Raw genomic sequence first — 6,094 nt, forward strand, 5'->3', positions numbered from 1 at the left:
CCTGTTTCAGTTTGAACCCGTTACCCCTTGTCCTGTCACTGCAGTCCCTAATGAAGAGTCCCTCCCCAGCATCCCTATAGGCCCCCTTCAGACACTGGAAGCTGCTCTGAGGTCTCCCCGCAGCCTTCACTTCTCCAGGCTTCACTCTGCTTCAGCCATTGCCTTTGCTGCTATAAGCATCATCAAAATACTCCCTGAAACACAATTTCTATCTGTGCATTACTACAGGTGCACTGCTCTCACAGGTCATTTCTGCAGCCTCAGTTTTTATTACAGTTCCAAATCTGTTCCTTTGAATCTATTTGGTGACTGCTTTGTTTTTATTGATTGGATAAAATATGTATTTATAGAAAGTAAAGGCCATCGTTTGCTCAGCATCCCATCCACATGACAGAGTTGATCCTGTTTCTGTAAGTTTCCATTCACAGGTCTGCTGAGGTCAGTTTTACTTTTATAAGGGCTTAGTAACAAAGTAATGAAAAAATAAATTGTATAAACCAGAATAAAATTGAATTGACTTGTTTTGGAAGGAAAAAAATCCCTTTGGAGCTAAAGACACTGTATATCCAAGGCAAATCCAGTTGAACCAAGTCTTCTGCAGTTGACTATTTATCATTTGGGTGTTGTCCCTTGAGATCAAGCATAATTTTACCTGGATTATGTGGTTGCAGAGATCAGGGTTCACTATTGATTCAGATAAATGCTAGGTGGTTCTGCTCTCCTGCATACAAACAGAATAGGTCTCCAAGCATCTTCCAGCCCTTCAAAACTAAACCCTGAAGTGTCCTCTGCACATTTATCAGCCATGTGCTAAAGCCATTTTTCTCTTAAAGGCAAAAAAGACAAAAGGATGCACTTGATGTCAGCTACATCAGTGAAGACTCGATGAGGTTCTTCAGTTCTAAACGGGGTCAGAACTTGAGCTAGCAGAAATTAATCTCGAGACACCTGGGAATTGGTTTGTTTCTGTTACTTGCTGAGGGTAAAACGTGTGTTTTACTTGACTTTTCAACCTGCTCATTTCAGTTCAGCTTTACAGTTTGCCCTGGCAGCCAAGAGCCGTTGCTGCTTTTCTCTGTGGAGGTCAAGAAATGAGATGGTCGCGGCTTACGTGTGGGTTACTCCAGAAGAGGGTGCTCAAAGCTCACAAAAGTCGCAAGCATCAGTTTAGCAGCCGCGGCATCTCCGCAGTTTTCAGCTTTCACCTGCAGTCTCAAACCCAGATCTACCACTGCCACACTCTTCTTCCCCCGCAGACTGTTGTTTGTTGACAACTGCGAGCATATTCTCCTACCCTCTTAAGCAAGGGTTATACTAATGAAGGAACTAATTCCTTAGAATTGTGCTGAGCATAGAATTATAGAATGGTTTGGTTTGGAAAGGACCTTAAGATCATCCAGTTCCAACCCCCTGCCATAGGGTCTAGTGATGCTTCACACAAGCCCTGTCCAACCTGGCCTTGAACACTGCCAGGGATGGGGCAGCCACAGCTTCTCTGGGCACCCTGTGCCAGCGCCTCAGCACCCTCACAGGGAAGAGCTTCTGCCTTAGATCTAACCTGAACTTCCCCTGTTTCAGTTTGAACCCATCACCCCTTATCCTGTCACTGCAGGTCCCTGATGAAGCATCCTCTCCAGCACCCTTGTAGGCCCCCTTCAGACACTGGAAGCTGCTCTGAGGTCTCTATGCAGCTTCTCTTCTCCAGGCTGAACAGCCCCAACTTTCTCAGCCTGTCTCCATATGGGAGGTGCTCCAGCTTTCTCATTCAAGCTGTGTAGGATGAAAGGCAGGTGCTTTGGCTGCCCATGTGATGGCACTATTCGAACACACTTTTACCCTCGTGAGTGCTGCAGTTTAACTTTTCTCTTGGCAAGCACCAACTTCTGGGTAATTCCAGTTGGAATTTTGCAGGATAAAAGAACACAAAAGCTTGTGGGAAAACAGACTGAGCAGCTGGGGCTGCAGAGGGAGGAACTGCCAGCAGGGAGCCTGGCAGGTGAGCTCCACATTGATGGGGTTTCAATCACACACCAGCGGTGGGAAGCCAGAGCACCCACAGCCAATGAATTGCAGACTGAGGCTGCCTCGACTCAAACAGCACTCAACATTCAAATTCAGCTCACGATTCACACAAACACAAGAGGCCAAAAGCATGAGAAGCACAGCAGTGAGGAGAAGGTGAAGCACTAACAGATGGGGACAGATTGCAAATGGAGGGAGCTCATAAATCAGTGTCCCAATGCATGTGAGACCCCAAAAATACAGCAGCAAAAGGAAGACAGGCTGACAACAGTGTGCCAACGACAGGAGCAGATCACAAAGGGCACAGCAATGAGGGAAATGTAGCCCACAGGACCTGCCTTTTGCTGGAAACCATTCAGTTCAGTCATGGGTCACAGGTACCATGAAAACAGGCTTCTGGACAAGCAGAAAAGGATTTCTCCTTTTTCCAGTGCATAGAAGGAAAAGTTAGAGAAGGACAGGCCACAGAGAACAGCCTCTAAATGTGAAAGTGAAAGGAAAGTTGTGCCTCAAGCAATCCCAAGGCTAGAAAAAAATGCTGCTGAAAACCAGGAGGTATTTCTACTCTCCCACACTGGTATAGGGGTGTTGTGTGTACCTGTGCCTGTCTCTTCATCACAGTAACAGCTAGCGGGGCCAAATTCACCACCCTGCTGTAGGTACCAGCCCAGCAGAACCTGACTGCACATGTCCAGCTGCCCCAGGACTGAGCAGAGCCTGTCACCTATCCCTTGCTTTCAGTAATCAGGTTTGTCTGTGTCAGCATTTCTCTTAGGAATGTTTTTCGTGGTTCATGGAAGGCAGATGGGATCTGGCAATCAGCAGTAGTCCTTCCCAGTGCCAGGCAGTCACTTTGCAGGTCATTATGCTTTAAAATAATTCAAAGCTCATTATTGATGCAGGAATTCCTGAGGCAGGAATTGTCAATCACAATCTGTAACATGGCTGGGGATAAGAGACCTGGTCCCAGCTGCGGAAAGCTGGGGCAGAGGTGCTGATAAACATCCAATTGCTTTTACCTGCATTTTGCTCCTTCTCTGTCCTTTCCAGTCTCTTCCCATGCTCACATGGGTTAGAGAACACATGTTCTGTATGTGTTCCCTTTGCCAATCCGATGGGAAACACTCACTGCTGCATTAGTGGAACATCTGCTTCTTAGTTTAGCTTTCTGCTTTGCTTCCACAGACATCAGCCCTCATCCCATCGAAGCCGCGTTATGCCACTCACTGGCTTGGGACACCGTCCTGCATTGCCAAAATGATCCCTTAGCATCACTGAACCCTCGTAAGTGCTGATTCTTGTTGCACAGCATGCTGGGCGCTCATTTTTGGACCTTTAGCCAGAGGTGAAAAAAGCAAATACATGGAGAAACCCTCCAGCTTCACCACCAACATCAGCAATCTTCCAGTGAGTAGCATCAGCATGGGGGGCAGCTAGGCTCTACCCTCAGTCTTGAAGGTGTTAAGGCTGGCAGTTAGCAACTACTGAAGAGTCCTCACAGTCCCATGGGAAATATTTGCTGTAGATATGTCCTGGGTTCAGCAGTAGCAGTCACTTTTCTCCTTCTTAGTAGCTGGTGCAGTGCTGTGGTTTTGACTCTCAGTCTGGGAGCAGCGCTGATAACACCGATGGTTTTAGTTGCTGCTCAGTAATGTTTACTGTGACCAGTCTTCCTCGAGCCTGAACTTTTCGCCTCTGGTCGTTACGCATGCTCCCTGGAGGCTTGGTCTTTGTCCAAAGCGCAGAGCCCATTTCAGCGTCCAAAGGACTGGAACCAAGTCACGGTCCCTACTTCTTGACAATAGCTATGTCCTTATATCTTGTTCCAGCATACATGGCGAGTATGACAAGCACGAACGAGTAGTAACATTGTTAAGCAAGCGGCTTGATCTACCCCCTTGTACAGTGCAAGTACCATAAGCATGAGCAAGCAGTAACACTTAAGCAAGCAGCTTGACCTACCCCCCCCCGCCCCATCGGTTAACCCTTCGCATCAGTGGTTTGTGTTATACCTTAGTTACTGGACTATTCTTATCTTAACCTGTGGGAGTTACATGCTTTCGATTCTCCTCCCCATCCCTCCAGGAGCAGGGAGTGGAAGGTGGGGGGAGTGAGAGCAGCTATGAAGTTCTGAGTTCCTGGCTGGGCTTAAACCACGACAAGGTAACCCTGAGCAACCATGCTTACACAGCAAACACAGGGCACACACCCCGCCCTCTGTTGTCAGGCAAACTGCACTTGCAATTTCTGGGCAAACAGCTTTATTACAGTAAGGAAGAAAGCTTTCCACATCTCAGACTCCACCTTCAGTTCCTCAAGTCCACACAGCAATGGCAGCACTGCTTGGAGAAAGGAGAGCAAACCTGAGCACTAGGCAACCCTGGAGACAACCAGGCCCTTCACCAACTCCATTGCCCTTTTCTGGCCTCACTCCAGCAACTCAATCATAGAATACTTAGGGTTGGAAAGGACCATAAAATCATCAAGTTTCAACCCCCCTGCCATGGGCAGGGACACCTCACACCAAACCATGGCACCCAAGGCTCTGTCCAACCTGGCCTTGAGCACTGCCAGGGATGGAGCATTCACAACCTCCCTGGGCAACCCATTCCAGTGCCTCAGCACCCTCACAGGAAAGAACTTCCTCCTTAGATCCGTTGTTTATATCAATGTCTCTTTTGTAGTGAGGGGCCCAGAGAACACAGCCATATTCTCACAAGTGGAAATCACCCCAGTATTTGGTTGCCAGCTGGGGAAGAGACTGAGTGATGGGAGATGTGAATCTAGCCCAGGCCGTCAAACAGTTTATTCCCCATGCTACCTGGCGATAGAAATGCTCACTTTGCTGAATTGAGGCTCTATGGCAGGACCAGAACTGAAGACAATATTGCTGAAGATGAGGATGAGGGTCCAACATGGTCTGGGGCTGTCACCTCATGGAGTCAATCCAGAGGTCAGTAGGCTTTCTAGCTGAAGCTTGGGACTCATAAGCAGAGCTGGTATGCTCTTAGTGAGTCACCTCAGGTTACACCTTGGCTCTAGGTGAGCTTGAAAGATGGTATTTTACCAGCAAAAGAGCCTGCTGCACTCCTCCTGAATGGAGAAAGGTGGTATGCAAAGGGGGGGTGGGGTCTGAGCCAAGAGAGGAGCAGAGAAATGATGGTGACATCTGGCACTTGGAGGCAATGCTGACCTCCACCTTCAGCAGCAACAACAAAAAAAACACCTTGAGCCCTGTTGGACAAGGTCAGAAAGGGAAACAACGTGCTGGCGCTCATATGCAGCACCTCTGGAATGATACCCATTGTGCCAAAAGCCCAAGGAGCACGAAATAGCCCTGGGATTTTGTAGGCAGGTCCTGGCAGGAGTTTTTCTTTTCACTGACAGCTGAAGCACTGCACAATTACTGGTTTTATGACATAGAAAAATTGATGACAAAGTCCTTCACTAAAGAGCATGTGATCAGCCTTTGTTTATCAGTAACAGAGGAAACAGCAGCTCCCCAGCATGTAAATTCCTGGCTGCTGGCAGGACAAGGACAATGGTGGCACATACCAGCTGCTGGTGCTGGAGTAGAGTCTGGCATGGTGGAAAGCAGAGCCAAGCCCTGAAACGAGCTTCTGGATACAGTCTGAAACAGGGTCAGGGTGACTTGTCCTGCCTTACACCCTGCAGTTGGCATCAAACACCCTAAAAGGAACAGCCAAGGAGTCAGTGATGGCTTATTTACCCATCGAGAGGAGGTGAGCACTGGGTTGTGTGGCTCAATTGCTCCCATGAAACACATCCATCCATCCCCCAGATCCTAAGTGATACTTCAAGGTCTCACAAAAGTGTTGAAGTAGCTATAATCTCTTCTGGCTTTAAGCACCGCATTTAGGCAAGCAGGACAGGCAACCTCATCCTCCTGCATCCCGGCTTTTCCTCTGAGCAGAAAGAGGGGCTCCATGTCAGCAAAGCAGCTTAGACTCCCCCTTTTTTCTGGGGGAAGGAGAGATGAGGGTGGGTGCAGGCCTATTTCCATCCTAGGTCACTGTCATCTGTGTGAGACTTGTTGACCATCAGTTCTGCA

The sequence above is a fragment of the Pezoporus wallicus genome, unplaced genomic scaffold (genome assembly GCF_028554395.1).
Source record: "Pezoporus wallicus isolate ANWC-B61680 ecotype Strahan unplaced genomic scaffold, APGP_CSIRO_Pwel_v1 contig_8824, whole genome shotgun sequence".
NCBI lineage: Eukaryota > Metazoa > Chordata > Aves > Psittaciformes > Psittacidae > Pezoporus > Pezoporus wallicus.